The sequence below is a fragment of the Mustela nivalis genome, assembly GCF_964662115.1.
Source record: "Mustela nivalis genome assembly, chromosome: 12".
Taxonomy (NCBI): Eukaryota; Metazoa; Chordata; class Mammalia; order Carnivora; family Mustelidae; genus Mustela; species Mustela nivalis.
In genome coordinates, this window is record NC_139031.1 from 21,609,528 (window position 1) to 21,634,873 (window position 25,346).

At 58.0% G+C, this 25,346-nt stretch overlaps 1 long non-coding RNA gene across 1 annotated transcript; it reads left to right on the forward strand.

Moving 5' to 3' along the window:
- Positions 1-6,262: 6,262 nt before the first annotated feature.
- Positions 6,263-21,458, forward strand: LOC309844631. Its single transcript, XR_014300794.1, has 2 exons — positions 6,263-6,383; positions 21,115-21,458. It is a non-coding gene; the product is annotated as an uncharacterized lncRNA (long non-coding RNA).
- Positions 21,459-25,346: the final 3,888 nt, after the last annotated feature.

Sequence of the window (25,346 nt, forward strand, 5' to 3'; positions counted from 1 at the left end):
CGGACAGCGCTAGAAACCGGGGCAGGTGACCCCACCCCCACCCCCTCTGCCATTCCGCCCATCCCAGTCCAACTCTACAGGGTACTCCCAGCACCTCCAACCCCTTGACAAAGGCCAAAGGCTGTTCTTAAGAGGGACACCACCACCTTCAGGGACGTGCTACTGGTTGCTGTACTTGGCAAAGAGCGGACTCCGGAAGCTATCAAAGAGCTTCAGGAATACTTGATGGGCCCAGTCCCCTCAACCTCCACCCGAGATGCTTGTTTTCCACCTCCCTTGGCCCCTCCTCTCTTCCACATCTGCCAGCTCTCCAGCCCTCCCCCTGCATCGTCTCCTGGGTCTGTCAGCTTGCCGCCTGGGAACCCAGGGAACCTTCGTTCTAGGCATCCCCAGCATCGGCCTGGCACCCACTCCTCAGGTTTGTCCTGGGAAAACCTCCAGGTTCCCGAGCCCCGCCCCTCTCCTGAGCCCCTAGGCTAGAGGCCAGGCCCTCAGGGGGCTGGGTCAATTCTGAGACCCGGAGGTCTTAGAAGGAGACCTCTCAGAGGAGGTCCCTCCTCCACGGGGTCCCTCAGCATTTCTTTCTTAATCTCCAGCTCCAGTTCTCCCCAACCAGTGGGATGGAAAAAAGCTCGGGCTGGGCTCCGGAGACCTGGGCTCCGGTCCTGGCTCCGACTGGAATTCAGGTTTTAGCTGGGCCTCTGATCCCTCTGTGGAAGACGTGGGGTTGGATCAGACAACCCCTGGAGCCCTGGGAGGGTCGGGGCAGACGAGAGGCAAACCAGATTCCAACGCAGACAAGCAAGAGGAGATGCTCGCGGAGACGCGGAGGCTGAGCGGAACCTGAGCCTGGGCCGGCGGGGTGCACAGCATGGAGGGGGCCCTGGCAGGGCCCCGTGGGGTGCACTCGGGGAGACGCCACCCAGGAGCGAGGGAGGAAGGGATGCAACGCTGCTGAACAGAACACATCGCCCTCTCTAGGGTTGGGGTGGGGGGACGGCACATGCCCGCGCAGGAGCCCCGCCGCCTCATTCCAAAAGGCGGACAACTTGAGCCCCTCGAATATGGGTGGTGACTCCAGGACTAAGAACTGTCCCCTGGAGAAACGCTTTGTTGTTTCCAAAGCACTTGCAAAAAACATTTCGTTATTCGATGACCCAAACAGTCCTCTGCCTTGGGTAAGCTACCAAAATTCAGATGAAGAAACTGAGGCTCAGACAGGTCGGGGAGGCGCCCAGCAAATACACATGTTGGGTGATTAAAAATGCAGATTATTCTAACTTGAGACAACTAAATCCTAACTCTCTGACACATCCTAAAACAAAGTGTTTGCCTGGTTTGGGGGCTGAATTATTCAGCTAAAGTCTGCTTTGGACAAGGGAAGTGAAACATGGACCGTAGTCAAAACCATATTTGGTCACCGACCTCAGGATAATCTGCTGAAGGCTGCAAGATGCCTCCCCCACCAACTGCAGACACAATCTCTCCTCAAAGCCACTGAGCTTCCGAGCTCTGGAGTCCTAGACCCCTGAAGCCATCTCCAGGCCCGGGGAATGGGATCCGGGCTCCACCCCTGCCGGTGGGTCACAGACCCGCTCTTCGGGGCACCACGGATGCTGGAAGGTGGGCGTTGCGGCTACGGGTGCTTGGGTGGGGTGGGAATGCTACGTCTGTAGCCCTGGAGGGGCACCCGCTGAGCTCCGGTTGACAAGGCTTCTCTCCAGGGGCCATGCGCCCGTTTTCTGCCCCTATCCTCCAGAAGGAGGTGCGGTCTGGTCTTCTCCCTTTCTCCCGCAGAGGAGAAAGTAGAGGCTCGTCTCAAATCCCAGGCCCTGAGCACCCACTCAGGGCCCAGTCCCCTATTGCCGGCAGCCGCCTTCTCCGAGGACTCGGGTCAAGGACACCTATGGGGTGCACTCAAGTCTAAGCACCAGCCAAACTCTGCCTGAGTGTCATCTGGTGGGGGAAGCTAGGAGACAGAATGTTGCAAGGACGCAGGAGCCACGCACGCTGGCTTCCCTCCCGGGTGACCCTGGCACAGGACCCACATCTACCAGGAGCTGAGAACCCAGGGGACCCACTACCCCAAACCCCCTCAAGTCCCTCCAGCACTGCTCACAGTCTCCGTCTTAGCCCGCCTCTCACCCTCTCTGATTCAATTCCTCCAGGCTTCAGCAACCATAATCAGATTTTTTTAAAAAGCAATTTTTACAGTTTCTTTTTTAATTGAAAATTTAATACAATCATTTGGTAAACAAACACACTTCAGTCCAGAAAGACATACAGCAAAAAGGAAGTCTCCTGCCCCTTGGCCCCCAATTCTCCTACACGAAAGCATCTCTATTTGTGTCTTGCGGTCCGGGTGGAGCAAACCTGACACTTAGACCACCCTCCCCCACTCCCCATTTATATTTCTACACAAACGGAAACCCATGGGTCCTTTCCGTTATTCACTTAACCTTCAGGATATTTCGCAGGTCATATTAGGACCATGTATATTTTCCTCACTCGTTTTAAGACCCGGAGTAGATTCCTATGACGGGATCGCCTTTCATTTGCCGTCTCTCTGTTTTTCTCTTCTTTCCCTATCAAACCCTGCGCTCGCGGCTCCCCCCAACCCCGCCCGCAGCCGGGGAGCTGAACCTCTGGGTTTCCGGCCCTTCGGAAAAATGGTATAGAGACCACGCGCCGCTCAAACAAACAAAAAACGCACGGACGCACAAACACACCGTTTTTCGGAAAATGGGGGATTCGTTGGATTTCAAGCACCCCCATCCCCGCAAGTGTCCACTGATGCACATTTAGATTCTAGAACAAAGCCTCGAGGGCCAAGATAGAAAGGCTGTACCTCGGCTTCCCCAGTGGACTTTAGCCCCCAGCACAAGGCCCTGGCGGGACGTGGGTAGTGGTAGGGGCGACCTCTCAACCGGCAGTACTAGGAACCTGGGATCCGTCGGCGGCGGACGAACACCCGTAGGCATCGCGCTTTGGAGGTACAAGGTCCGCAGCAGTGATGATGCGGGTTCTGCAGTTTGCCAGAGATCTACGGGTCACGAAGTAACGCCAGTTCTCATACTTGTATTTTCTTTATCCTCCTTAGAGGTGGGAGTCATTATGCCCATTTTGCAAATGGGGAAACTGAGGCTCTAATAGGTTAACTGAATCGCTGGAGATCGCGCTCCTGCTAACTGGAGCGTAGGAGGACTAGTTACGCGTGATGTGGACTTAGAGCCGGGGTCAGCGCGGGGTCCCGACCAATCTGAGCAAGGCCGAGGGCTGAACCACAGCCCCCACCCCCATGCCCCGGCGGATCTAGGTGGGGAAGGGAGGCTGCAGCTCAGACATCTTGCCCCACGGTGGGAGAAGGAAGGGGAGACGGGAAGTTGACCTCTTTGCTCAACATCTTCAGCACAACCGTGACTGCCAAGGAGAGGGTGAGCTTAGGGAAGCAGGATGGGCAGGGGGTGGGAAAGAACTAAACTGGCCAGAAAGACAAGCCGAAACACCGGGATCGAGAAGGAAGGGCCGTGTTCAGGGACTGAGCAAGGGGCGCCGTCTTCGGGATTGGAGTAGCTCAAGTTTAGGGGTCCCTTGCGACACGAGGGTCGCGAAACCCAAACCTACGCGTCGCAGGCAGAGTGGGATATTATTGGTGGAGCGGCGGAAAAGATCTCGTAGAGGGAGGAGGATGCCGCCGCCGGGCAGACTGGCGTCCGACATGCTGAGGCAGGGCACTGGGTGCACAGGGCAGGGTAGCAAAGTGAGGACCTGAGGTCGTCCGGAGCCACCCCCTCCCCCGCCAGCGCCCTGAGATGAAAGGGATACAGGGTATCGGGTCCCCGGGGGCCGCCCCCTCACCGTCCGGGTCTAGCTCCGGTTACCGGCCTGTCCTGCTCCCTAAAATATGCATGAGGCCCTTGAGGGTGCAGTTTCGCGCCCCCCTCCCAGAGTGGGGGTGGGGGCCTTGGGGTGCGCGGGGAGCCACGAGGGAAGAAAGCAACATTGGCTCCTGAGGCCGGGGCCCGTCTCAACTTTCAGCAGTGCATTTAAGAAAAGGTGGAAACTGGATCCGCCTAGGCGGCGCCCCCGCCCCGCCAGCCCCGACGGCCGGACCGCGCCGCCGGGTGGCTCGCTTTGCGCTGAGCGGTGTCTGGTTCTCAACAGCAGGTGAATGGGCCCGGGCGGGGCGCGCGGGGCACGGGGGGCGGGGCGCGTGCTATAAAGGGGGTGCGACAGGCCTCAGGGGCCACTCGCAGCCGGCATTGCCTGCGTTTTGGTTTTGCGGTTCCTGGCACACCGCGCCCCTACCACCCAGCATCCCACGGCTCTCAGGGAGCAGGTAGGGTGCGGTTGGGGACAGAGCCAGGGAAATTCAGGGCGACCAGGATAGGCAGGGGAATGCGAGCCGGCTCTGGAGGGGTTAATGTGGAACGACACCCCCCCCCCCCTTGCTTTGGCCCATTGGGCCTTGCGCTTCGCTCGAGATCTCCCTTGTCCGGGTCCTGGCGCACCACACGCCTCATCTCGGGGTACTCTTGAAGAGGGACACCGAAGCCCCCGAGACTTGCCCGGGCGGTCCCGCCTGGGTTGGGTGTCTTGCCTACTCCTGTGGCTGCTACATTCAAGGCCCGAGCAGGCCCCGCCCAGGAGTCGGACCTATTTAAGGGTTCGTTATCAGCACCGCGGCTTGCGGCCCCTCGGGGCTGGGCAGGGTCTGGAGTAGTAAAGACCATGGACACTGGACCATGGACGATTGCCTACTCTTTCCTCGGTGGAGCCCAGAACAGCGTGCTAACGGTCTTCAATTTTAATACAAAAGAATTTTAGGTTTGGTGGGGGGCATCCGCTAAGCACGCTCCTTTTTAGAGGCTTCTTAGCCGCCAGACCTGTGAGGTTTAATAGGGAGAATAGGAGCTAAAAGGGAGGCGGACGGATTAACGTTTTATTTTAATCTGGTTTTGAACTGGTTGCCGTCTGGGGAGGCCAGGAGGGGCTCATACTGGGAAGGGTGCCCAAAGCAGCCGGGGAAGGGGATAGGGAAGGCACGCGGGTGCTCAGGATGCTGGGGAAGGAGGAAGAGGCCACCCAAACGCTGACAGCCTGGTTGTCTTTTAGCCCCTGCCCCGCCCCTCGGAATGCTCCGGACGGTATCCGAGCAAAGGACCGCAGAGAAGTATCTAATCAGCGTCCGTGCCCCAACCTAGGCCCGCCCCGCCCCCTCCCGGGGGAGCCACTGCCGCGGGGGTGGGGGGTGGAAGGAAGGGAGCTGGAAACGGGTCTGGGGGCGGCTCCTCACCCCCTCCCCCTTCCGGGACAGGCAGCCTTTGTTCCCGGCGGCGCAGTGGCCAGACACCTGTGAGGCCGCAGAGCTGGAAAAGCATAGGCGGTGAGGGCGTAGTGGGGAGCCCTCTCGTCCCCGCTCCAGCCCTGAGCCCCTTGCTCCGGGTGGGCCCACTGACACAACTCAGCCTTGCGCACTTTTCTGCGAGGGAGACGGAGGAGATCCGTCCACTGGCCCCACAGTGCGTTCCAGCTCCAAACGCATCTCCCTTCCCCCAGCACAGGGTCGGATTTCCAAACACGCTACTCTACACACACCTCGGCTAGCTCCGGACTCAGAGGGTGGCGGGGTGGCAGGGCGTCGGGGCGCACCTCGGCCTGCGGCACCCTAGCCTAACGGCAGGAGGCAGGGATAGAAAGCGGGCGGCGAGACCCCATGGGGCCAGACCCGGCCGGGTCGGTGGAGCAGGCGGGGCTCTCAACGTCTCCGCAGTCCGGGACGGGCGTGCCCTGCGCGGTGCACCAACCCGAGCCACATTCAAGGTGAATCATCCCTGGCCCGCCCCCTGCCCCTCCCCGCCTCACGGCACCTGAGCCAATGGCGCGGCGCGGGGGGCGGGCGGGGCTCAGGGGGCGGTAAACCCTCCCAGAGTCATTATCTCTGCACTCCGTCGAGTCCCCGCACCTCTGCGCCCGAGCCGGCGGGCCACTCTCCCGGCGCGTATTCCCGGGCACCCCGCGCACCCTTTTCCTTGGCCTCTGGGGCCCCCGGGCCTCTCCTGCCCTGCCCCGCCTGCCGCGCGGAGGCGGCTCCTCCTCAGGTGGCAGAGCCGGGGCCTCCCCCAGCAGACCTGTCACCCGACACCCAGGAAGCGCGGCCCCATCCCTTCTCCTCTTTGTTCCCCCGCCGGACTCCGCGCTGGGGCGCCGCCTCCTCCCGCGTAGCGCTGTGGAGGTTCGGGGCGCGGCCCTCGGCCCGTCCGCGCCTCGGGTTCCGTCCATCTGGCCCGCTCCGAACCAGGGCCCTTTTGGTCTTGTTTTTCCCATGTGGACTCCGCGCAGAGCTGGGAGGCGGCGGTGCGCCCAGCCCGGAGTCGGCGCAGGTGAGTGTCCCGGCGGGGCGGGGCAGAGGCAGCGCCGGCGAGGAAGGGAAGGTGGAGGCGGGCGCCCCGGGGCGAGCAGCGCTAGAACCCGGGTTGGGCGGGTAGCCGGCCTTCGGGGATGACGCGGCAGTGCGGCCTCCCTGCTCTACCGCGCCTTCCGGCGGAGGTGCGCACGCGGCCCCGTGGTCCTGGGTACCCCGGTGGAGTCGTCGGTCTGCGACTAGGACTGCGACCCGGGCCCGGGGCGGCCGCGCGGTTTGGGTATGGATTGTGTTTGGCCAGGTGCGTATCCGCGCGGGCCCAGGCACCTCCCGGGGGAGCCGATCGGGGGTCGCGTCGGCGTTTCGCCGCCCTGGTGGGCTCAGGTGGAAGAGCAGGGCTGGGAGGCGGGCGCCCACCTGGGCTGGGGGACAGCTTCTGCTCCCAGAGCTAGTTTTTCCAGCCCTCCTCTCCGGGCTTCTCGGCACGTCGTTACCACTTGTGTAGCTCCAGGACGGCCCCGCCCAGTCCCTAGGGGAAAGCAGTTCTCAGACCCCCAGCTCGCCTCTGCTTCGGGGCCACCCATCCTTGGAGCCTTGGAGCACGCGACAGAGACACCCTGCCGCCCTGCGTCTACCCCTATATCCTTGTAGCGCTAGCGAGCACCCGGGGCCCCTGAGCTCTGCTTTGGGGTCGGCGGCTGGATGGCGTGCCCCGGGTCCCTCACCCGTGCGCGCATCCTAGGAACTGGGCTGTGGTGACGGAGCCGTCCCCGAGTCAGGGATCGCCCGGTTCCGCGGGGCCCTTTACACTCAGCCATTCGCTGGCCCTCCCCCCAGCCGTGGCATCCCTACTCTGTGTATAGACGTACCCGCTGGGGGCTGGGGGCGCTAATACAGGCTCAGGGCGATTAGGAGCCGGGAGCCGGCCATGCCCTAATCGACCTCCCCACCCCCATCGGTTAGGTGAGGACCGAGCCTCCCTGTGTTCTGTCCGGCTTCGTAAAGCTCTAGAGGATTAAAAGCCTGATTTTCCTCCTGGGGGCCAGGTGGCGGATGTCTGCGCTATGCCCCTGGTCCTCTGGAGGGGTCACTGGGCTCCGCCCGGTGTGCACCACCTCCCGCAGTGAGCACAACGAGCACTGAGCGGTCGGGTCTCTAAGCCCAGACAAGGCCATCCCAGAAATCTGTCCTGACTATGGACTGAACGCACCCAAAAGACGGCGGCCCCACACCCACCCCTCAGCCCAGACAGGCCAGGGCATTCCCCTCCTGGCTGCAGGTTCGGATCCTGGCCCCTGACCTGCAGCCTCAGCGGGGGATTTTTTTTTTTTTTTTTTTTTTTTTTTTACTGCTGGTGGCTGCCTCATCTTGTACCTGAAGCCTTGGCTGGCTCCTGGGGGTCTGGGAGGACCTCTGGAATCAGCCTTATGCAAAGGAGAAAAGGTTGCTGGGTAGTGAATGTGAGAATTTCGTTTATTCCTTTCCCCCTACCAGGTGGGTCTAGGGATGCAGTGGCTCCTGGCTGAGCTGGCACAGCTCCAGCCCCCGGCATTAGTGGTGGGAGCTCTGGTGTGGCAGGAGCTGCCCGGAAAGCAGCTTTGGCTTCCTCCCCTGGGGCCTCTGGGGAGACAGGGGGACAGGCATCAGGCCCTAGGTGTGTCCGAGGGCCCCAGCCGCCCCCAGCCTCTAGCCCCTTGGTCCTGGGGGCATTCGTTGGAGACCAGAGGGACCAGGCCCCGGTGGGTTGTGGGTGGTGCAGCTGCAATCCAGGACTCCAGAATCGTTGTGTCCTTGTTGTGTGCTTGCGGAGGGGAGAGCCACAGGGCTGGGGGTGTGTGTACGGATACGCTTTGTTATGGCCGAAGACTGGCGATCTCGGAGTGCTCATCATGTCCCAGTGGCTCTCTCCTCCGGTGAGCTGTTAGAACTTGGGGTGGGGGGGGGGGACCAGCTCTGTGCCCTGAGGGACGGAAACCTTAAGAGGAAGCGGGACTCAGGGAGGTGTCTGCAGATGGTCCTAGTGGGTTTCTGGAAGGGGGTTGCTGAAGAGGGTAGGGCGTTGTCCGCAGAGACCTTGGAGGGTGGATAGGATACACCCAGTATGTGACCCTCAAGTACTCTGGGCTCTCTGGTGGCTTCAGTGTTGGTGGCCTGGCCTTCCCACCTGGCCTGCAAGTCGGCTCCCCTTTAGGCCACACCAGCTCAGAAGGTCTTTTCTTTGTCGGGATCGCCCTGTGGCTGGGGCGGGGCTCGGGGTGGGGGCGCGACAGGGACCAGCTGCTCCCAGCCCCCCTCTTCATCTTCCCACTCCCCAGAAGTAGATGTCTGTGCCTTTGGAGCTCAAGGCGGGGGCTGTGTCACATTGCCCACTCTCCTCCCCACCAGGCCTGAGGAGGCTGCCTGAGGATTTCCCCTTGAACCACAGGCCTCTGTTTCCCCTTTTGACCCTTCAAATGAGGCTTTTGCTGCTTATACCCTCCCAGCTCCCCTTGGCCCTCATTTCAGGAGAGCTGGGAGACCGTGCTCCCCCAGGACCCAGGCCTGAGCCTCTCCCAACAGAGCAGAGAGAGAGGGGCTCTGGGGCTTGACCCGGGTGCCCCGGACGTCGAGTCTGGCACCGCCCGGGCACTGCGGCACAGGGTCCTGCCGCATTGGGCTTCGCAGGGGCGAGGCAGGCGCAGGGGAGGAGCTTAGCCCAGCTCTGCTGCTCTATCTGGGACCTGGAAGGGGATTCAGCTTTTCAAGCTATTCTCTGCTTACAGAGACCCAAGTCAGCAGCAGAGACGAGGAAAACAGACCAAGTGTCTCCACAGATTCGGCAATTAGAGGGAGCCTGTAGGAGCCCCGCAGTCTGCTGCAAGCTCTTTACCTTCCATTTCTGGACCCGGGAGAGAGCAGGACCCGTAACTGCTGTCCTTGGCCGTCTCCTTAGTCGCCTGGTGCCAGGCTAGCACCTGGTGTTCCCCCTTGCCCAGCATCCACTTCTCCCTTCCCCCAGCTCACCAAAGAAAGAAAGAAAAGAAAGTAAAAGGAACTTAAGGTGGATGAAGTATCGCAGGGCTAAAGCTTCTGATCGCAGACAGTGGTGGCCTCTGGGAAGAGCCCCCTAGACCTTTCACAAAGGCGGGGGCGGCAGGATTGCTTAGGTGCCTATGAAGATGCAGATTTCTGAGTGCACCTCCTCATCTGCATTTAGGGGCCCCTTGAGTGAGTCTGTTGGTTACACCCTAAGCTCTTGATCTCTACCAACACTTTATCTAGAGTCTGTACTAACATTCCCACTGCCTGGGGTGGGAGAGATCCTGTCCCTTCTTTTCTCTAGCCCAGTGCACAGTGGTCTCCGGGCAGAGTGCCTGGGAGTAACTGCGGAAGACCTCCAACCCCACAATCTGGCTTGGCTTCTGAAAGGCCAGAGCCCAGCAATGGGCATGTGTTGAAGCAGGATGAAGAGTCCCCTGAGAGCATGGGGAAAGGGGAGCCTTGCGCAGTGATTTGGGCTCCTTGGACACCAGTGATGAGCTGCTGGGACACAGAGTGACTTATTGCACCTTGAGGTCACTGGGAGAAGCATCACCAAGGGGTTTGGATAGTTTCTAGGCCAGGCGACTCACTCTCTGACCCTTCCAGGCTGCTTTTCTAGCCACCCTGCCCCCTGGTTCCGACTCAAGTTTGGAGCGGGCCGAGACTGCCACTCTGCAGAGTCTCCAGCCCTCCTGCCTGGGCCCCAGGTCCCCCGAGACCGACCCTCTCTCCCCTTCCCTCGTTCCTTCCCCAGGGCGTGGGGCACCAGAGGCTGGAGCTGCCCCAGTGACTTCTCTCAAGGCAGCCACTCTGGCAACCACTGATGCAACCTCGCCAGCCCCTCCCTTGCCTCCCTCGCCTCTGCTTTCCTCTGCAGTCCCCTCCGAGCCAGCCAGACGCTGCTCCCCTCGCTGGAAGGCAGCCGTGCCTCCAGCTCCCTCCACCAGGGCCGGCTTGGCCAAGGAACTTCCTGCCCACCTGCTCTGCTGTCCTGGCCACAGGCCGGCAGCAGAGGGGCTCAGCCCCGGGCATTCAGGATCAGGTGTGGTTGGGGTGGGAGCACAGGGAGCAGCAGGTTTGGTTCCCCCTCCCCCGCCCCCAGACTCTGTTTTTGCCAAGGGGCAGTCTAGGGGCTGGAGGATGGTGGAGACCAAGACATTTTGGAACAGGAGGGTTCTGTGCTCAGATGTCAGGAGAGGCACCCCGGATGTTCCATTGGTCACTGCCCTCTTTGGGGCCTGGCGTGATGGGCCGAGAGGACGATCTGGCCAGGGGCTTGCTGCTCTGAACTGGATTTACTCCCTCCCCAGCTTGAGTCGGGGTGGGCTCCGAGGATGGAGGGACGGGGTGGGCGTTCAGGTGGAGACAGGAAACACCCGGCTGTGGACATCTTGCCCCGCCCTCCCCCACGCTGTGACTTTTCAGCCCTTCTCCTCCGCTGTAACCACCTCGTGGAAGGTTATTTGGGGGCTGAAACAAGGCCTGTCAAGCTTGTGACGGTGTGGGGTGAGGAGGACTGCCCAGGGTTTGGTGGGAGGCGGGACCTGCGCAGGGATGCGGGGAGCGGGCGCCCGGGAGTCTCTCCGCAGGGTCGGCGGGCCGAGAGCGCGACTCCTGTTCTGTGTATGGCACTGGTAGAATTCACTGTGAACAGTCTCGGTCAGTGAATTACCGAAGGGCCATAAACAGAGCAGAGACAGATCCGCGAGTGTCTCGGGAGCACTCTTCACCCCGGGGGCCCCGTGGTGGCCCTGGACATCGGAAATGGGCTTGCTTTGGTGCGGGGCAGGTGGGGGCGCAGGGATACGCCCTCTGGTACGTCCCCAGCGGGCCCGCCACACTTGCGATCTGCTTGGCCGATTTTGGCACTAGCACATTTTTGCTTGTGTCTCTCCGCTCTGAGCAATCATGTGCAGTGCCAATATGGGAGAAGCGGGACTGCAGCCGCGTGCCCCCGCCCCTGCGCCTCGCGTCCGGGCCCCAGCGGCTCCATCTGGCTCAGCTGCCGCCGGGGCCGCAGCCCCGTGGGCAGCCAGATCGCCTTACACCGCCTAGGGCCACAGCAGAGCTGGAAGCCGGGCAATCCGAGCTGGGCCAGCAGATGGGGCCGCCTGCAGCCGTGGAGGGAAGTTGGGGGGGGGTCACCATCTGTAGGGCCAGCCCAGAGGGTGCCACAGGTCAGGAAGGACCAGCTCTGCTCCCCACACACCCTTGGGGTGAGACCTTGGCTGGCCTTCTGTCGCAGGAATTGAGGGAGGCAGCTCCTGGCTGTGGGGGTGTCCTTGAGTTCAGCCCAGGTGTGTTGGGGGGGGGTGTGTGGGCTGTGATCCCTGAGAACAGGGTACACGGTGGGCTTGGAGTTGGGAGTGTATGGTTTAGGCCCTGGCGGATCAGTCACCTTCCAGACAGTGAAGCTGAGAGGGAAGGCCGGGCTGAATAGGTTAGTCAGTGGGTAGTTGGGTGAGGACAGTGACGCTCTTCAGTCACCATCCACGACTTGTGGGGGATCAGCCTCATTGGTTGGTGCTTCAGGCACTCCTGGCTTCCAGGGCTTGAGGGCTCTCAGCTCTGAACCTATAGGCCTGGGCTCAGATGCCCCAGACGACAGATAGTGAGGCCAAGAGGCCTGGGCCCAGCCAGGCTACCTCAGTGTGAGGCCCTGGTGGCCTCGCCCAGCAAGAGGCCAGCTGACTGGCATGGGATCCTGCCCGCTGTGGGCTGTCAAAGCCTGAAGTCATTGGCCCCAGTTCCCCATGGAGGACGGAGCTGTTTCTCCCTGGGGAGTGAGCCTCAGGCATGGGGTAGGATGGAGGGGGTGGTGTGTCGATGAGTCTGTCGTTTGGAGGATGGCTGGATCCAAGGGATGGCTCAGCAGGAACACAGGGCTACTTAAGCCCTCCTGCCCGGGGCACTAGGGATGGCCTTGGAGGGATAGGGCGTTTCCCTCTGCTGGTTCCCTGAGCACCACAGAGGGAAGAGCTCCCTCACGGTCCCTCCTAGATGGGGGGATGCTGTCCCTGTGCCAAAGCTTCTTCTAAGTCCTGTGGAGAAAGAAGAGCTACTTCTTATTTGCTTATTTATTCCAAGAAGGAGACTTCTGGCCCTGCAGCAGGATCTCTCCTTTGACGGCCAGTCTCTGCCCTGGCCCTCTACTCCAGGGCCAAAATGGCTGCCTTGCCTGAGAGCTTCCCTCCAGGCTCCATGCCTCCGTCTGAGGGCCAGGGAAGAAGGGTGTCTGGGGCCTGGCTCGAAATGACCCCTGAGGGGTGGGTGTGGACACAAGGACCCAGCAAGGGGGGCTGGAAGGCCCCTGGGAACCACTTTCTGGAGCACTGCTGGGGCTCCTAAAATGTCAGGCCCCATTTCCGTACCTGCTGAGCAGGTGGGCCTTCCAGCCGGAGAGCAGCTGCCCCTCAGCCCCTGGGTGGTCTGCCGCTGGGCTCCACTCTTCCTGTGGCTCCGCTTCTGCTTTTCAGCACCTGCCCAGGTGGGTGGCTTTGCTGAGCCCCAAGTAACAGGTGCTAGTTGGGGAGCAGGGGAGCCTGTTCTGAGCCTCTAGCCAGCCTCCCCACCTGGCTGTCCTGGGGGCCAGCCCCACTGTTCCCTGGCAAAGGCCGTAGGCCCTTCGTTTCACCTCCTGCCTCTCAGTCAGGGGTGGGGGGCGGGCGGGATGAGTTCACCTACAGCAGTGACCATGCCAGGCTGGCACCCCTGTAGCCGGCTCTTCTCCACGGAGGCCCATTTCCTAAGCCTCCCTCTCCCCCAGCCTTTGTGCCTCCCCACCCCATAAAGCCTAAATTCTGCTTTGTGCATCGGGTGGGGTGGGTTGGGGAGGGACGGAGTGGGGATGAGCAAACCCACTCCCCAGGCAGCTCAGCTATGGAGCTGTTTGATCTGTCCAGGGCCCTGTGCCCCGCAGGGATTCCTGTAGTCTGACTGAAGTCCCTCCCGCTGCAGCTGAAAGCATTTTTCCCTTCGAGTGGGGAGGTCTCCGGGAAGCACTTTGCTCTGATTTTTTGGTGTTTTTCAAGAGCAGCCAGGCCAGGGCGTCCGCCCCCCACCCCCATGCCGGGCCCCTGTTTGTCTGTGGGGCTTGGAGCTTCTGGAGATGGCAGCTCCCCCGGGGGGACTGTGTGAAGTGGATTTTCCAGCCTCCCCACCCCTCCCCCACCGTTCCATTTGCTTATTCAATCCCAGCCATTATCCCTGGCCCGGCCTCGGCTCTGCGAAATGCGATCCAGCTCCATTGATCGCGGGCGGGGGTTGCGCAGTTGTGCCAATGATGCCGGGCCGGTGCGAGGAGAAGGCTCCCTCCCCCCGGTGCCCACCCGGCTTGGTACTCCGGTGGGTGGGGACGAGGGGCCACCCTTCCCTCCGCACACGCTGCACACAGGGAGCAGGGGGAGCTTCCGGGCCTCGTCACTGGCCCCCAGGAAAACCTGGGACCGGGAGCCCAGTTTCTGCAGGTGTCCCAAACCTGTCTGCCAAGCCCACAGTCTCAGCCTTGCTCAGTTCTAGGAACCTTTAGCCCCAAGCAGGTTGCTCTCCAAGCCCCCCCCCCCGCGCCCCCCCCCGCGCCCCCCCCTCCCCCCCCCCCCCCCCCCCCCCCCCCCGCCCCGCTCCTGCTGCCCCATCCCACAGGGGAGTCAGACCCTGGGGATGGCAGAGGTCTGTGTCTCTGCTCTTCTGCTCCATCTTCCTGGTGGCCTGGCTCCACCCCAGAAGGGGCAGTGGCTGCTGTCTCCTGCTCCTGCTGGGGCTTCTGGTGTGGAAAGGGGTCCTCTTGTTATCTGATCTCACTGCCTACGAGGCCTTAAGGAACTCCAAGGGCTGGGCCTGCATGCTGGCTGAAGACTTGAGGTGACCGTAGGAGGCTTCAGACACCTCTTAGGAAAGGGCCTGCCTGCATCTGGTTTGTGTGCTGCCCTTTCGGTAAGTTTCCTGGAGGCCTGGAAAGGTGGCATTTGGGGGGTTACAATGGAAGCCAACCTCTAGGGATGTACGGATGGGCCCGGCCAGCATGGGGGGAAACGGTGGGTTTTATGCTGTGTGGATGGTATGTTCAGCGGGTTTGGACTTGGCTCATTTCTGCGACTTACTGGCCCAAATGAGTGAGTTCCATGAGCCCAGAGGCTACCTGTGCGGGTCCGGGCAGAACGGCAGCAGCCCAGGGGTTGGCCCACCATCCTCAGGGAAGAGACCCCAGCAGGCAGTTCTCCTCTCCGGGGCTTGAGAGGGAAGAGAATCAGGTACAGAAAATCTGCTTCTTCCATGAGGGGTAGGGCAGCTTTGGACCCTGGGGAGGGGGTCTCTCAGCATCCGATGAGACAGTGACACAGAGTGCTTTGTACACAGCACAGCATGGCCCCCTTTAGTTCTCTTAACCCTGGGGCGCAGCAGTCCACTCTGCCTGGAGTGGAGGTGCCCTCAAAGTTCCCCGCAGGTTCCCACATCTGAGCCGGCCCGGTAGCTGCTGCCTGTGTGTTTCCTCCATCCATTCCTCCCTACCTCCCCATCTTCCCTCACCGTCCCACAGGAGCCGCCTGGAAGGAGGTGATCTTGTTCTGTTCGGGCAGTGGGGAGACTGCCTCCTGCTGGACAGCCTCAGCCTCGGACCCTGCTAACTCTCCCGGTCTCTTCCTCAGCAGAGGCAGTGGCCTCTGAGCGCCCTCAGCCCCCCTGGCCCACGGCTGCCGCTTGCCTCTCCCCCGTTTTTGGCAATGGTAGAACTCACACTGGTGAGGTCATGGGATCCGGTGGTTCTAGACTTGCCAACTACGGTGTGAGGCCTCGGCGGGCAGCTCGGCGGGCAGCTCGGCAGCCAGCCGCTGACGGAGGGACCTGCCGCTTCTCTGGACCTGCTGCTACCCAGGGAAGGAGGGAGGACGCTGGTCCCCGGGTGCTGGGCAGTGGCAGAGGGTGGGTGCAGCCGGAAGTGACACTCACTGTTTCCCTGCATCCCCCTGAGGTCACAGGTCTCCGAGTCAGCTGGGAAGCTGTCCTCTGGCCTTGAGGAGTGCTACCAAGAGGGCTTGAGGTGCGACCGGAAGTGAGGGAGTTGGGGTGGGTGGCTGGGCTCAGGAAGGAGGGAATGTTTGGAGTTAAGTACCCTTCGCCAGCTCTTCTGTTCCGGGTGCGCTGTGAGGCCTCAGGGGAGGGCGGCTCTCCCTCCCAAGCAGCACTGAGAGTGGGTCTCCCTTCTGGGCTGTTGGCTCGGCCTCGGCCCATGGGCATCTCTGTAATCTTGCTGAAGCAGTGGAGGGATGGGTGGGCCAGAGGCTTCGAGATGGGAGGGGGGATGTGTTTAAGCCCCTTCTGTGAATGCAGGGCTGGCTCCCTGGGGAGTGGGCAGCCTGGGGGCTGGACCTCCGGGTCCCGATGTGGCTGTGCTGTGGGCTGTGCTGTGGCCTGCTCAGAGCCTGGGATGCAGTGAGAACTCCGAGACAGGCCAGAGGGTCAGGGACCCAGCTTGGGTCGGGATGGCTGGGTGGCAGTGTGGTAGACATACTTTCTGTGCCCACAGCAGGGTGGGGCAGCCCCAGGACCAGAGCTGCATGTGTGTGGACGAGGGAAGAGAGGAGGGTCTGACCCACAGTGAACAGTACAAAAAGAAGCACAAAGGCCTTTCCCCCTTGCCCCAGCCCTGCCTTTCCTGGGAGGCACCCCCGCCCCTGCAACTCTAGCTGTCTTCCCCTCACTTGCTCTTGGAGGGATGAGAGTGGTTCCAGCCACTGGGATGGATGGGCGGGCTGGGTGGGCAGATCTCCCTCCGCTCCCTCCAGGCTCCAGGCTCTGGACTCCATGCACCTGCAATGTGTTTGGGAAGAGATGAGATGAATAAGGAAGGTGGGGGGTACGTCCCCAGAGGAGGGCCTCTGAGCCTGTATTGATTGTAAAAACCGGGTCATTTATGTACCAGGCATGAGGAGGACAAGGGTTTGTTCCCTGTTGTTAAGTGTTTATTAAACTATGTACCAGGCAGTGCGTTAGCACTGGAACAGGCTGTGGGAGGGAGAGCGAGAGGCACATCATGGGGGATTGCGGAGGAGAGAGAGGAGATGGGTTGGGGGATCTGGTGGAGATGGAGATGGTGAAGATGGATGCAGGACTTTGGGGAGGAGGAGAAAGGAAAGGAGCCTGCCTGAGAAAGTGCAGGTTTTATATGGGGAAGCGGACCATGTTTGGTTTTGGCCTTGAGGACAGTGGGAGTCTTGGAAGACAGAGGGGAGTGTGATCCCATGAAATGGATGAGACCAGGGACGTGGGGGGCAGGTGTGGATCCAAGGGTGAGAGGCTGGCTGGGGCAGGTCAAGGCTGTGGGACTGGAAAGTACCTGGAAGCAGACTCCCCGGGAGGCTGAGGGGGGATCCACTCCATGTTTGAAAGGGCTCTATTCTGAAGTGACCAGAAGAGGATGGGGCCATCGTAAGCCACACCAGCAGGGGCAGGATCAGATGGATGCACAGTGAACCATCTACAGTTGCAGTGCCCTGTGTGCCTGCGAGCTGGTAAACACTCAGGTCAGTGACATAATTAGAATGAATTTATAGTCAAAGCCCACAGAGGTGACCATCTCTGCTCTCCCCTGCTTTGGCCTGGCTACTTTTGGGTGTGGGACAAGCAGGCAGGAGGGAGATTATTCCTCGGCCTTGGTGGGGAGGGGAATTAACAGAAGAAATTGGGGAGCTTGGGACAGATTTAGTCGTGGTAGAAGCTACTGATCTCTTACCATTTACTGTGTGCAGTGTTTTCCTGCTTTCAGTTAATCCTCACGACTGCGGGCCAACCGGGGTTAGGACAAGAAGCACCTTGACCTTGGTGAGGAGCAGGGAATTTGAGCCCCAGCCATCTGCCTCCAGAGCTGTGAATCGCTGGTCTGCACCGAGGCAGGGAGCTGGCCTTCCTGGGGGCCCCTTTCACCACTCTGGGGGTGCATGACCCAGCTTGGGGGCCATGGTTGTTGAGGGTGGTGAAGCCAGGACCAGGGCTGGAGGGGACCGGGCCTGGATACCATCACCACTGCTGGCTCCCTGTTCCGCTCTTCTGACTGTCCCCCGCACTAATCTGACCGTGACAGCCCTGTCCCTGCACCGCCACCAGGATCAAGCCAAGTGCCTTACTTGGTTGGCGAGGTCCCATGTGACTGGGCCTGCCAGGCAGCCTGCCCCGGGCTTCCCCTCCTGCTCCCCTAGGAGGTTCTGTGCATGTCCGCTGCTGGCTGGCTTACTTTCGCCCAAACTCTCCTAAGCGCCAGAGGCACACCCTTCTCTGGGCCCAGCCTTGGCTGCCCCCGCCTTGGAAGCATCTACGAGTGGGTCTGTTTCTCCACTAGCTAGAAGCTGTTTGAGGCCCAGACTGTCTCATTATCTTTGTGCACCAAGGACCACATGGTAGGAGCCAGGCATGGGTCAGGGAGGCCCTGGAGTCCCACAGGGTATTGAGTTCATGTGATCTAATCTTGGGCACCTCTGTCATCCTGGTCACCTCTCAACACCCCCACCCACACCCACACCCCAAGGTCAAAGGGTGGTGCTGCCACAGGGTCAGGGTCTGTCAGAGGGCTCTGGCCTGAGGACTAAGGGGGCAGGTAGCCCCCCTCTTCTCGGTCTGGCGACTTTGGAAGCAAAACGCATCAGAACCCCATGTGACAGGCTCCCCTTGAAGACCAGCCCCAATGCAGAAGGCATCATGGACAGATAATCCTGTTGGATGCTAATGGCGAAGGCCTGGGCCTGCTGGAGGTGCACAGCCCACGTACAGGGTCTGTCCCAGCCACAGGCCTTGGGCGGGGCAGTGTGGTACAAACAGATGGCACAAGGTGCTGGGTCCTGAATAAGCAATGGCCCCCCAGGGAAGGGGCCGGTGGGCTTTGAGTGAAGGTAACATCTGAACTGAGCTTGGAGGTCTGGGGGAGAAATCAGGCGGCGGCAGCAGCTCCTGGAGAAGGAACAAGACGGAGCCCCCTGACAGCAGGAAGAGAGAAACTTGAGGCCTGGGCTGTGCTCTTCAGTCTGTGGTCAGACAAAAGGATGTTAGTGCCAGGGCATTGGGTGTGTGCGGGGGTTGTATGCAGTAAGCCTCTTCTCCCCATAGCCCTTTGCCGCCAGGATACGGAGGGCACGTGGCCAACACAACCAGGTCTGTACAGAACAGGTCTCCTTTGCCCCTCTGGGGCACATGTAGCAATATCTAGGGACACTCAATTGTCCTAACTAGAGGTGGGGGCTGCTCCTGGCATCCAGCGGGTGGAGGTCAGGGAAGCTGACCCAGCCGGCAGCGCCCAGGACAGTGCGCAGCAGAGCGAGAAGTCCCGATGTCAACAGAGCTGAGGCTGAGAAGCCTGAGGATAGAGCGACAGCTTAAAGCAGCACGTTGACATCTGAAGAGAAGGTTAAAGGTTAAAACCTCCTTGTGTTTATGAAAAACCCTTGATTGTGCAGCGGTGAGAAGGGAGGAGACCAGACTACTGAAATGAAGACAGAAGAAAGATCTGGGGACTTAGACCACACATTCACCTGGGATGGCACTGAAGGAGGGACCGCAGCAGGTCACGGGCGGTGAGCAGGCTGCGTCTGTGCCTTGGTCTGGGTCTGGTACTATCTTCAGAGGGTCTGGGCCAGACCAGTGACATTTGGGGTGCCCGTATGCCCTTCTGTGGATTATAATTGCTCAGTCATCATATTTTGGGGGAAAAAATGTATTTTAGGAGGGCCTGGCAGGCTTAGTTGGAAGATCATGTGACTCTTGATCTTGGAAGATCATGTGACTCAGGATTGTGAGTTCAAGCCCCACTTTGGGTATAGAGATTACTTAAAATAAAATAAACTTAGAAAAAAAAGATATTTTAAAATGCAACTTTTTTGGTTTTCCCTGGGAGGGTCCTTCAGGAAGTCTAGTCTGGTTTATATTCAGAGACCGCTCACCAATCTCCAGGAAAAGCTGGAACAGGAGATTTTGGCTGTGGAAAGGTTTGGGTGGGAATGTGAATGCTGTTTTCAGTCACTTGGAGGACCAGACACATGACGGTTCCCTGTGACGGCAGAGGTCGTGGGCTCTACAGAGGGGCTGTTTGTCTCCCAGAAGAGCTTCCTTTTGGTCAGTCAGGCCGTGATTTAAGACAGGTAAGCTCTCCATCTCTGGGGATGTTCCCGCAAAGGTATTGGGGTGCAGGAGTGGGTGGCAGCCTTAGATGGGGACTGAACCAGTTGCCTCATCATGGTGTCGAGTGTCACCTGATGTTGAAACTGGTTCCTTGCCCAAGTGGGGGTCACTTGCATGTCCCTAAACTCCTGAGCTGTGACCTAGGCCTGATTCAGCTCACGTGTGCACAGCTTTTTAAGTGTACGTAAAGGCTGTTGGGGTGAACAAGGGGCAAATTAATTGAAGAACTTTGGGTTCATAATGGATCTGTCTTTTCTCAAACAGCAGATACTGGAAAGCCAAACTCCATGGTGGTAGGGCTAGTGGGTTTTGTTGGTAGCTCTGTCCCATACAGGGTTCTCGAAGCTCTGCCATTCAGTGTTGGCTGAAGCCTGACCTGGACTTTCCAGGCCTCCACCTTTGCTGGCTCCACTGGGATTTCTCAGGGCCAGATGCTGGCTGGAACAGGAGGCATCAGTGAAAGCCCCCTTTTCCCAGCCATGGGCCCTGCCGAGCTCCATCAACAGACAACTCCGGAGGGTCTCCTGTGTGTGTCCTCCACCACCCCCCAGTGGCATCCTCCCTGTTCTGTCCTGGAGACCCCCAGCTTCTTGGAGCCAGTCTTCTCCTGCCTCCGCAGCTCCCCTGAGAAGGTGGAATGGGGGCAGGCTGGGGACCAGAAGCCTTTAGGACAAGGACAACATCCTGTGGAGGTTATGGGGGAGAGGAGGTGCAGACAGAGGTGCCCCTCATGGGGAAACAGATCCATGCTTTCACTCTTCCTGACGAACCCACAGGTTTCAAGTGTCTTCTCTCTTTCTGAAGACAAAGACATCTCACCTTGGCGGGTTTGAACACCGTTGGTTTTATTTTCTGCAGTCATGACCTTGACCAGATTCTGTTGACTCTCTCTTCCAGCTCCTTAATTATATTTTGAGTGAATTCCATACCTTTATAAATACAGTTCATCATTAAGTCCAGACTACCTTGAAGCTTCAGTCTCAAACTCAAGTTCAACTCTACCCCCTTCCAAACTCCAGGACCTGTACTGTTTGGGATGGGGGTATGGTCTGCCTTGTAGACGGCCACCTTCCCTTTGTCCTCTTGATCCAGATCTTCTGGGACTGGGGGGTGGATAGTAATGGGCAGGCAGGGAAGATGGAAATGGGAAGGCAGAAATCATAAGAACCAAGCACTTTTCTCGAGACCAGTGACCCTGATGCTCCTCTCCCATTCCCTGCAGGTCTTACAAGGACCTGGAAGGGGCCAGCTCAGATGGTTCACTGACAACTGCTCACCATACTTATCTCTCCCGTACCCTTTCCTTGGATAGTTGATGATCTTTGAATAAACACTTAAATGCCACATTAGTTTAGCTCTCCCTAGAACACCTTCAAAATTGAGCTGTTTTAAAGTTAGGGCTCAAGGCTTTAGAAGCCTAAGGAAGTAATAATCAAAGCTACTGCTTTGGTTATAAAAATGTAGAAGATGCTGAACATAAAATAACTTAGGAGTTCCCTTCAACCTTTGAGAAAGTATAGAGCACTTTGTTTCTTTTGAGTAACTGACGATTTATTCCTTTCTTCTAGTAAGGGGACCTCTTTGTCAAGAGCAAAGCTGAATGGGAAACTTCATCAAATCACCAATGTTGACTCCACCGGCCGCAAATGTGTGGCTTCCTTTTATTTGGTCTTGACTGCTCATTCCCAGTCCCTCACTTCGCCGCATACATCTTTTATATAACCTTCAAGCTCTTTTTGGGGAAAAGTGTTATGACCTTTTGGGGGGTAATGATGAAAACGTGCTAAAATAAAATTACGGGGGTGGTGGCACAACTTTGTAAATACGCTAAAGGCAATGGAGCGAGCTGCTCACTTGGAAATGGATTACCTGACTAGCATGCAAATTATCTCAATAAAGCTACTTTTAAACACCTTGAGGTTATTGGGATGGTGCAAGTGGGCAGACGAGGCACACTGTTACCCCAGTGACCCCCTAATTTCCTGACTTTCACAGATCTGGGAAAGTTCTTTGGTAGTGGCCAAGTGAGGCAGCAGGGAGGCTATTAGGATCCCGGCTTCTTTGGCCCCTGGTTGTCACAGTTTGGGTGGAGATGATGGCGCTCGCACCCCCTTCTCTTCTTGTGAGGAAGACCGCCACCAATCCCACTGGCCGTTGCTGATTAGCCTGGAGGCAGACACGTGACATCACCTGGCCAATCAGCTGTGCTCTCCCAAGACCGCGCCTCCCTGTGGGTCGGCGTGGACTTGGGCTTTGAAGACACAGGTCCTTCACTCCACCAGCAGCACATCTTTACTCGAGCACCTCTGGGTTTCTGGTGTTCACACCAGAAAGGCTTTGATGCTGGGCACTTTCTGGTGTCATCTCATTCCGTCTGGGCAGGCGAGCTGGGCCCAGCCAGAAGTACTGGGACCCGTGAGGACAGGAGGACACTGAGTCCAGGACTCACAGCCTGGACCAACTCAACTTGGCACAGCTCATCTGTGGAACAGAGACGACACTTGACCCACCTAATTCATTGGGAGAAGGGGACATCACCTGGGCGTTGGTGATAGGTCCCCTGAATTGTTCATTAACCGCTGTTTTGTACAGATGAGAACCCTGAGGGCCAGGGTAAAGAATCCTACTATGTGATTAGTCTCTCTTTTCTTTTGTCAATTAAAAAAGAAAAAAAATTTTTTTTTTGCAAAGAAATAAAGTATCCTTTATGACTGTTTTCTGCAACAATTTTGGTAAATTCTGGCAAATTTCAGACTCATTATTTGGCTTAAATATTCTCTATAAAAATAGCTCTGGTAAGGGAAATATATAGGCATAAATTAACACATTTAAAAAATATTTTTAAGTAATCTCTACACCCAACCTGGTGCTTGAACTAACAAACAACCCCCAAATCACAAGTTGCATGCTCTACTGGATGAACCAGTAAAAATCAAATTTTAAGGCTTTAAGAACATAGATGCTAAGGCCAAGGCAGGAGGATCCGAGTGCAGCCGGGGGTATGACCCTGGCCGAGAGAAGTCTAGGTGCAATGCCACGCTCATGTGGTCATGCATCTTTCTGCCTCTAGGCTTTAACCTTCATAGCCTAAATGAGGGGTGATGGCTAACGTCCCTTCCAGCTTTAAAATTCTCTTCCATGCAATGCCACTGGGGAGGCCAAGGACTGTATGGGACTTAGGCCCAACTGATGACTTCACCAACTACTTTGCCAGGTTTGGCTTGGCCTCCCTGCCCAGAGCTTCTTGGTTAATCAACTGATCTCTCTGTAGCGTTTGAGCCCTGTGGTTTTTACCAACAACATAATGTAACTACTAGTGCCCAAGAATGTGTTAGGCCCAACATCTTCACTGCCCTTCACCCTTGGCAGGCTCTCATGGGCCAGATTTTTCTTAATATCAACATCTAATTATTTAATAATGTTAACACTGGCTTTTTGCAGAAAATTTTTGAGTAATGAGAATATGGGAATGGATGTTTCGGGTTCCTTGAGTTTTCTGACTAAGGAACTGCTGGAAACTAAGGTCACTCATTGGGTGAGAGGTTTTGAGAGCTGTAGTTCCATCCCGGCGCCTTCGCCTGTGTGCGCATGCGTGAGGAAAAGGGCCAGCTGCCGCAGGAAGCTCCGCGGTGTTGGGCCTGCAGGAGGACCATGGCACCGTGAGAAGACCTTGATGGCTGAGGGCTGCTTGTGGGCTAAGCTCGGGACTCACCTGGAGGTTTCTTAAAAGACCAGAATCTAGATGTGCCGCTTGTTTTCTGACACCTGCCCTGACACTTGAATGGTTGGCACGAAGACCAGAACTTCTAGAGACAGACATAGCGGAGTCTGACCCCAGGGACCCGTTTGCTAGTTCCGCATTTACCTTGTGAAGTTGCCAAGTTTCAGTTTCCACACCTATGAAACGGAATCCGACCCCCGTACAGGGTTGTGGAGAGGATGAGAAATCAAGGCGTACAGCATTTTGCATGATGTCCTGTGCCGAGCGGCTGTTCAGTTACTGTTAGTTCTAACGCTAGTTTCTTTTCTTTTCTTTTTTAAGATTTTATTTATTTATTCTCCAGAGAGAGAGAGAGAGAGATCACAAGTAGGCAGAGAGGCAGGTAGAGACAGAGGAGGGGAAACAGGCTCCCTGCTGAGCAGAGAGCCTGATGCGGGGCTGGATCCCAGGAGCCTGGGATCGGAACACTGAGCACCCAGGTGCCCCGCTCAAGCTAGTTTCTTAAAGGTAGACACATTCAGAAGAAATCTGAGTTGAAACCAATTAATTGCAGTCAAACAAACAGTTTTAATTACAAGAGCCTTAGATTTGGGGGGATTGCTTCTAGCCTTTTCTCCCAAATATTAAATAAGCTACTTTAAACTTAACCTCTTTGTGCCTGTTTGCCCATCTGTGAAGTGGGGACAGTAACAGTACTTTGCAAAGATTAAGTGGATCTATAGGTAATTCTCTAGAACAGAACATGGCGCATTGTAAGGGCTGTATGAGTTTTAACTATTATGATGAGTACCACACAAACACTCTTAATTGCAGACAAGTCATAGTTTTCAACAAGAGCCAGGAAAGCCTCAAGACAGGGCTGGAGACATGGTCTTGGGATGCAGGCTTGTCCTTGCCTCCCAAGGTCGCCCTGGGTTAAGTCCCGGGTTCTCAGGGGAGCCTGGTTCTCCCTCTGCTGATGGATATTATCCCTGTTCATTTCCCCTCCCTGCCAGACCTTTGTAGAAATACACTCCCAAGACACCAATAGTTCACAAATGTTTGCTAACAGCCTAGCTGTTTTCAGGAAAGAGAACCTCAAATTCAGAATGAGTTGGGGACTCAGGGGCCCAGCAGCCTTGGGAATGAAATGGCGGGTGGGAATACCTACCCTGTCCAGCTGTTCCAGAGACCTTAAGTCCTCTCTCTCCCTCTGTGCTGCCTCTGCCATCCTGAGGGGATCTTCTCGGAGAGCTGCCGACCTGGAGCAAACAGTAGAGGCTAGGTGGGAGTGTGCCAGTGGGCGTCCTTGCCTCTGACATCTGGGCGTGAGCCGTGCTGACGTCACAGGCTGGCTTGGGCTCATGACCTGACCCAGAGCCTACTGAGGTGGGGATGAGAGGGGATGTGGGCTCTTCTCCCCCACCCCACGCAGCCTCCGTCTGACTAATTAAGCTTTAGTTTTGGTGCTGACACTAAAGGGACCCACCACGGCTGGGTACCAAGCCAGCCACACTCGGAGTGGAGGCTTCCGGTGCATTACGCATTACAGAGGAGGCCCTTTTCCATGTGCCAAGTGGCTGCAGATGAGCCTGGCTTGGGTCCGAGTGAGGTCCAGGGTGCACGAGCAGCCCTGATCTTCCCTGCCCTTCTGCTTCTCCTCACTGCTCTGAGTTCAGACAACTCCAGTGGTCACCAGCATCGCCAGTAACTTCTCAGCTGCAGACTTAGAGCCAAGAATGCCTAGCCCAGTCTCGATTTCTGTGAGCCCTGGCTCTTTTTCTGCAGCCTGGATGATAAATGACTTAAGGCAGAGGGCCCTGAAGGAGACAAAAGATGACAGAACTCGTTCTGCTACCGCACTCTGTCCAGATGGCACCTGCCACCGGGGCTGCAGCACCTCTGTTCAAACGTTTCCTCCCATCTTGTTGCCCACGGGCACCTGTTGGGCTGTATTCGTCTGACACAGGGCAGGCTAGCACCAGGTTAAACAAAACGGACCCATGGGCCAGATCTGGTCGACAGGTGTTTGTTTGCCTGCAGAGTATGTAAAGGATTTTTTGATCTGTTGTTGAAATCAGGAGACTGGACCCCTCATCC